Source organism: Silene latifolia, chromosome 6, assembly GCF_048544455.1.
Source record: "Silene latifolia isolate original U9 population chromosome 6, ASM4854445v1, whole genome shotgun sequence".
Lineage (NCBI taxonomy): Eukaryota > Viridiplantae > Streptophyta > Magnoliopsida > Caryophyllales > Caryophyllaceae > Silene > Silene latifolia.
In genome coordinates this window covers 82,891,916-82,899,953 of record NC_133531.1, presented here as the reverse complement: position 1 = coordinate 82,899,953, position 8,038 = coordinate 82,891,916, and the positions used below count along the sequence as shown (strand labels likewise).

The window sequence follows — 8,038 nt, the reverse complement described above, 5'->3', positions numbered from 1 at the left end:
GACCCGAGGAAGCACATGGAGGTCTTTACAGACTATTGTTCTACTATCCCCGCCACTAAGGGGGTAACTCAAGATAAAATCAAGGAGGTCCTATTTCCTTTCTCTTTAGCCGACTCACCCGGGAGTGGTCGATCGACTTGGACCCACAAAATTGGGGTTACAGATTGGGAGTCTCTTGCTCTTGCATTTTACAAGAGATATTTCTCTCCACAACGCACCAATTTGCTGAGGGCCAAGATTACTAGTTTCAGACAGGCTCCTGATGAAAGTTTCTATGAAGCATGGTCACGATTCAAGAAGTTGGTGAGGTCTATTCCTCATCATGGTTTTGACCCATGGTTTCTAGCCAATCAGTTCTACAATGGGTTATATGACGACCAGAGAGCCATACTTGATGCGGCATCTAGTGGAAGATTTCAGGAGAATACAGATGATGATAAAGGGTGGTCTCTTATTGAAGAGATGGCGAACCACAGTGCTGAATATGGTAACCCGAGGGATGGGATTAGGACAGTTCATGCAGTCGATAAGCAGGTTTTGGCTCAGCCGGAGACCATGAATGCTAGGTTCGACAAGTTGGAATTACAAGCTGCTGGGGAGCCTTAGACGGTCCATGTTCTTAATAGAGGAGAGACCGTTTCTTGTGAGAGATGTGGAGGTAATGATGGCCACTCTGCTGTTGGCTGTCTTGTAGAGAAGGAGCAAGTCCTTGCCTTTCAGCAATATAGGCAAGGAGGGGGTTTCTATTACAATAATCAAGGGCAGTCCATCCCAATCTGAGGTGGACTAGTCAGAACGTGCTCAATCCTACACCTCCTCCGCACTAGCAGCAGCCTTATGTCCCCCACACCAGAATCAACAAGGCTATCAAAAGCTTCCTTCCTTTACTCCTCCTAACCATGGTGCATCATCTTCCGGTGAGGTGAGTGAAATTGGCGAGCTTAAGTCTATGTTGCAAGCCTTCACGAAGCAGTGGCAATTGAGTGATCAACAGAAAAATGCGTCCATAAAGGCACTTGAAACTCAAGTTGCCCAATTAGCCACTAATCAGTCCACAAGGAAGCAGGGTCAATTACCGACTCAAAATGAGAAGAATCCACACGAGACGGTAAATTTCATCAATCTGAGAAGCGGTCGTTCATATGAGGGACCGGAAATGCCGAAATCAGACCCGAGGAGAGTTGTAACTGATGGTGAACAGTGTTCTGTCGAAGAAAGTGAGCTCACGGCAAAGCAAGTGCTCGATCGACTGATTTCAGGTGGTCGATCGAGCATATTTGGGGACGAAAGTGGTCGATCGAGTGAAAATACCACTCGATCGAGTGAACAGGAAATGCAGAATGATAGATCGAGTAGTTTTTCTACTCGATCGAGTGAAGAGCAAAATGGAGTTGCTCGATCGAGTGAAAAAACTACTCGATCGAGTGATATTGATGAAGATTCTACTCGATCAAATGGGTATATTGGTCGATCGAGTAGTTTTGATGACGGGAAGCTTATTCGAGAGCCTGCTAGTGCTCGTTTAAGCGATAAATCACCGGAAAGACCTCGTTCGAGAGGTAAGAAGCGTCCAAAGGATACAGAGCTTGCTCCGGAAGACACATTGGAAGAGAGAAACAAGGGACTTGAGATACCTATTACAGTTCCCTTCCCGAGGCGTCTGCAGAATACAAAGGACAATTAACAATTCGGAAAATTTGTCGAACTTCTGAAAAGCTTGGAAGTTACTGTGCCATTCACCGAGTTGCTGACAAAGGTACCCTCTTATCTTAAGTTTATGAAAGAAATTTTATCGCGTAAGAGGAATATTAGCGATAGTGAGACCGTAGCTTTAACTGAGGTGGGGTCATCCCTATTTCAAAATAAGTTACCTCCTAAGCAGTCAGACCCGGGTAGTTTTTCAATTCCGTGTCATATCGGTAACTATTTGATTGATAATGCGCTATGCGATTTAGGCGCTAGCGTAAGTGTCTTCTGCACGCCTCGGCTAAGAGACTTGGTTTAACAAAGCTGAGTTGCACTAACATGACAGTCCAGATGGCCGACCGTAGTATATCACGGCCACTAGGCATAGTAGAAGACGTACCTGTGAGGATCGGGAGGTTCTTTATTCCCGTTGATTTCGTTGTCTTAGACATCCCCGAAGATACACACACCCCTATTATCTTAGGGAGACCATTTTTGTCTACTGCCCGTGCAGTTATAGACGTCGGGGGGAAGACTTTGACCTTTCAGGTAGGGGACGAGGAGCTGATCTTTCATCAGTCTAAGTCCCTGAGGGCTCCCATGAAAGCTCAGCCTTGCAATGCTCTCTCTTCTATTGATCCTATTATTGTCACTCCAGTTGAAAATTTGGAGTATTGTGCTACAATTGTTACCCCTCCGCCTCAGACTGAGAGCAAAAAGGAGGAAAGTTCGTCTGTTTTCCTTGCTGCAGGTACAGATGAAAGCAATAAAGGAGCTGTCAAGGGACATGGTGCAATCACTGTCAATCAAATTGGAGATGATGACGCTACAGCTGGTGATAGAGGAGCAAGGACGAGGAAAGTTCGCGCTTATGTAGATGTGAACTACTCCCCTCCTACCGTTTCAAATGATAATTCATGCTCATGGAAGTTGAAGAGGACAATCAACGTTGCTGAGGTGACGTCCTCCAGTCAGGAGCCCTTCAAGGGGCTACTGAATTGCATTGGGAATTAAACGGGGAAATGCCCCGTGTAACACTTTGTAATAGATAATTTTGAATTTTCCGTTGAATTTGTTTTATTGCGTTTAATTAGAACAATTAGTTTATAGACTGCTTTTAGTGTAGATTTAAGACTATAGACTGTTCTTATGCGTATTTGGTATTTTGGGATATTATTGCACGTGTTTTTATGCAGGTTTGGGGAAGTTTTACGCATTCCAAGGAAGAATTGACGAAATTCAAGAGCTTACGCGAGAAAAGAGCTCGATCGAGTACTTTTTGTACTCGATCGAGTGAAGATTTGGTCGATCGAGCACTTTTTCAGGTCGATCGAGTAAAGCATAAAGTGGGACTTCTCGATCGAGTAGCTTTCTACTCGATCGAGCAGATGAAGCATCAAAGTGCTCGATCGAGTTGTTTAAAACCACTCGATCGAGTGAAAATGAACAGGACGCAGGGAGTTTTCTTTTAAACTCTTCCCTTTTGTTTCTATTTTCATTTTCTTCCCTAATTTTCGTCTACCTCATCCCTAATTGCGACATAAACTCCCCCAAATCCCCATTTTCTTGCCCAAATCACCAAATCCACCTCCTACAATCTCTTGCTTGCATTTTAATCTTCCAAAGCCCCTTAATTTCCCCCTTGATTGTGCTCGTTTACACGGTTTTCAAAGAGGGTTAGGGTTTGCGGTTTTTAGCTCGAAAAATCGCTTGTTTTGCTTGATTCTTTGAAGATTAATTGCTTTTGTAGGATTTCTATCATCAAGTAAGTGATTCCTTCACCCTCTATGCATTTTAATTTCGTTTATTTTGAAATTTATGAGGAAAAATTGGAATTAGGGTTCGAAATTTCGATTTAGTCGAATTTTTTCGATTTTAATTGCCTTTGCTTACCCTTACTTGTCTTGCTTGATGATCTATTCCCCTTCCTCACTGTTGTTACATTTTTAACTCGAATTTTACATGATTTTTGTGATATGGTTCAGGACAGTCGGAATTTTCGACTGACACTTTGGTTTTTACTGCTGTAATTCGTCTAGTTAGCATCATTGTTGCGAAATTGCTGCTGATTGTTGACTGTTATCGCACCCCTGTCGATGCTTAGACATGCTTAATCTGGACCTTTGCACAAAATTTGCGATTAGGGCTGTTTAAGTCGAATTTTTCGACTGTCAGACGGTTTATATGCTGCATTGCTTTAATTAACCTCAGTTGTTGTTACTTGCTACTGTTGTTAACTGCTATTCCCGTTCCCTATCGCCATTTGTATTCTGTAAATCGAAATTTGTTTGAGGAATTGTTGGGAATTATATGCTGTGGTCGAATTTTTCGACTGGTAGGGGAGTTTTTCTTGTTTAACATGCTGATTTCCTGCTGTTTTAGCCTCTGTTAGCCATTGTTTTCTTATCATACCCCTTACCCTTTGTTTACAGGATGGATTCTAGTTCTTTACCCTCTACTAGTTCATCCTCTACTCCGTCTTTGTCTGGGACAGTGGCCCCTGCTGTTGCCACTACCTCCACTTTAGTGACTACTGCAGCCCCAGTGTTCCTAGTTTCAGCTGCAGGTACAGTTTTTGCTCCAGCTAGCTCTGCTGCTAGCTCAGTTCAGGCTGCCACTTCCTCTACGGTCACCACCTCTGCTAGCACTGCTACTAGTCCCTCTTCAGTGGTGACCACAGCAGCCACTACCTCTACTTTTACACATGTGGCGGACTCGCCAAAGAATGATCGCAAATGCTGTTCCTTGAGCAGCCCCTGGTTCCTCACACCATCGCTGCACGGGCTTCTGCTTTGAGTTCCAGAGGCCGGGGTCGTAGACAGTCCCGAGCTGCACCAGCTCCAGTACCCTCTACTTCCGCTCCTAGCACTTCTACAGCAGCTACTGCTTCTACTTCTGGCACAGTCACGGTTCGAGGGGACACTTCCCTCGACCCTCACCCAGACTACCCGCAGGTACATTTCGTTAACGCTTTACATCGTAAGAAATTTTTTAACCTGCTGCGTTGTGTGCATGTAGCTTCCCGATTTCTAGAGAAATCGGCGCTTGTGAGACTCGGTATCTACGAGTCGGTTTGTGAGTTACTACGGGGCACGGGGATGGCCGGGCTCATCACTATGAGCGGCCGTACCTTCTTAGAGCTGAGCCTCGAGTTTCTCAGCTCTTTTACCTTCTCCCCCGGGGCATACGAGGCTGACCCCGATAGTCTTTCTGTGTCCTTCCGGTTGTTTAACCGGACCTTTCTTCTACGGGCTTGACTGCTGCCCCGAGGAAGGTCTACCGTCAGCTTTGGCGGTGTCTGTCCCAGACTACTTTTAGGGAGCAAAAGCTCCATCAGGTCCACCTTCCCCCTGTCCGTTGTTTCATTAGACTGATGGGGAGCACTATTTTCGGCCGAAAGAAGCCGAACAACATGACCAACACCGAGCTCTCCATCCTGGGCGGTTACCTAAACATTGACTGCGAGGGTCCTTTTACCCTCAATATAGCTTACTTGACCGCCCAGTACCTTCTGAGCCAGGGGAAGAAGGAGACGGGAACCATTGCCTGCGGTGGCATAGCCACCATTCTTGCCCGTCGCCTTTTCCCCGTTTGGCCTCGTGACCTGCAGTACCTCGAGGGAGAGAGGCTACTGAGTCTGGATGCCATGCTTTCCCAGCATTGGCTGACTCCAGACTACCAGACTTGGAAGATTGACGGTTCCTTGTCTGTACACTTATCTTGTGACACTCTCCCCCGTCTTGAGCCCCTTCCCTATCGCTTGGGGCGCCCGTCCCGCCACCACTACCTCACCTTCTCCTTCCACCTGCACCTACTCTGCTGCACCCGCTGCCAAGAAGCGGCGTCTTGAGACCGGAGAGGGGTCTACACCTTCAGGGAGTGCCCAACCTTCCACGGCTACTCCCGATCCGACCCCTACTCCCACTACTACTACTACTCCTACTCCCACTCCCACTCCCACTGACCAGACACAGACTGAGCCGGTCTTACCGGCTACTTTCGTACCACCTCCTCCCTTTGTGGCGCCCGCGGTCATGGACCAAGGGGGCGCCGTTTACGGTTTGTTGCTTGAGTTTGCAGAGCGTCAGGCTCGTATGGAGCGGGACATGGCTCTTGCCTTGCACCCTCTGTACGAGTACCACTTGCGGCGACACTATCCGATTCCAGGGGGTGGCCACACCCTTCCTTCTTCCGGTTCCCAGCTGAGGGGTACCCAGAGTCTGCTGACGAGGAGGAGGACGAGGACCCAGAGGTGGCAGTGGAGAGAGCTCGTGTTGAGGAGCAGAGGAGGAGAGAGGAGGAGAGAGACCCGGAGTTCAGAGTGTAGGAGATCCGTGACAGCAGTGACGACGACGACGAGTAGCTACTGGTCTACTCACTTCCCCAGTTTTCTGGCTGGTTTGGGGAAGTTCGTATTTTGTATGTATCTTCAACTCTTTTATTTCGTCTCCTTTATATTTATTGTTTTTATTTATTGGTTGTATATTCCCGTTCCCCTGTATATATCTGCTGGTGTATGCTGGAGGACAACGAGGGCGTTGTCCGTTTTGGTTTGGGGAGGGTATTGCATCCTTTTGAGTCTGCATTTGCATTTGTTCTACATTCACGTTTGTTTTTCAGCTTGCATTGTTGTTTATTTTCATTAAAAATACAAAAAATCCAAAAAAATTTAGAAAATTTCAAAAATTCAAAAAATATTCACGTTTATTTTTGCATATAGGTTGAGTCGGAACGGTAGATTTCCGTGATGATAATGCACTATAACTTGTCATATTACTTGAGCCTTGCACTTCTTTTGATAGTTATTAGCTTCGTCATACGCATAGTCTACGAGTTTCTGTTCAAATATAGCTGACGTTTTAGACTTGACCTGATAAATCGGCAAACTACTTGATAAATTCTGAGTTTTAGAGCCATAACTGGTGACATTCATGACAAGTTCATTAGGAATTGAGAGTAGTACTCCTTGCATAGCATGTTCATCATTTTTGCACATTTATGACATTCAATTTCTCGTCAAATGCACATATTCGGGTTTGTGGTTGGTGTCACATGCAGGGAGGTGCTTGCAAATTTCCCTTTCCTTATATTTTTCACCCATTTAGCTCCACATTAGCCAAATTTGCCTTTTTGACCCATTAGCTACATCCCAAACTAAGCCTGCCTAGTCAAGCTAGTTAGTATGTTCTTTTGTGGTATGTTTTTCCGTTGCATTTTGGCCCGTATTTCTTGTTTGGAGTTGGTGTAAGTATAGAGGAAGGAAAAAGAAAAAAAGTATTGAAAAAAGAAAAAAAAAGGGAAAACGTGAAAGTGAAAAAAAAGAAAAAGAAAAAAAAATGAAAAAAAAGAAAGCTGGACGTGAAACAGAAGAAGAAAAAGGAAAAAAAGTTTGAAAAAAATTTGATTTATTTGATTTGGTTCATTCAGACGGTATTAAAAAAGGGAAGTGTGTGACCGTGTGACTCCTCCGTTCTATCCCATATTTTTTGAGGAGATTGTGTTGAGTTCAGTGAGTTGTGTGCCAAATGAAGGGCACTTGTACTTGGTTTTTCAGTCAGTTGAGATTCGGATGGTTTCATTATGGTCCTGTTAGGAACTAGCTTGACGCTTTTACCTCCACATTTCCATAACATGTTTTGCCTTTTCTCACCTGAACCTCACTATTCCCAAATTATTTGTAAGCCCTCGGCTGTGACGGACATTTTTGGTTGGAGTGTGTGCATTGGTACTTGAATTGTCTTTCATTTTTGTTGCATGCATGCTATGTAGGTCGCAGTTAGGTGAGTGACTGTCTTTTCTTCTCTCTTTTACATATAACATTAACCCTTTGCTTCATGAGAGAAGAGTGACCACGAGAGAGTCCGATTTTGTTGGTCTTGCAAGGTCGATAGGTTGGCTATATTTCTGAACAGCTTATAATTCGTTTGCGTATTGACTGCTTAGCTTTAACTGTTAGTTTTTGTTGCATTAATTGGTTCAAGTAGACAGGTTAAGCTAGCTCTGAGTTATCATTTCCGTTCCATTAGTTTAGTTTTGAGTTTACTCGAGGACGAGTAAAGGTTCGGTTTGGGGAGATTTGATACCTGCATAATATATAGTCTTTTTAGCCTATTTCAGCACGTATTTCTATGCTTTTTTATACTGTTTTCATGGTATTTTGCCCCGAATTGGCTACTTTGGTTCGTTTTGTCCATTTTGTAGAAATGAACGCGAAAGTAGTGGAATCGTACCCTTTTTCGTTCTTTTTGCATGCATTTAGAGGAGACGAGATTTTTCCAGAGTGAGATACAGCATTTGAAAGCGTCATGGCACGGATTACGAGGCATTTAGGCGCGGACTTGAGCTGATTTGA

The 8,038-nt window shown here is 44.7% G+C and overlaps 1 non-coding gene across 1 annotated transcript; it reads right to left on the bottom strand.

The window, feature by feature from the left end:
• Positions 1–222: 222 nt before the first annotated feature.
• LOC141589394 (small nucleolar RNA R71) lies at positions 223–329 on the bottom strand. Its single transcript, XR_012520335.1, has one exon. It is a non-coding gene; the product is annotated as a small nucleolar RNA R71 (small nucleolar RNA).
• Between the last annotated feature and the right edge of the window lie 7,709 nt (positions 330–8,038).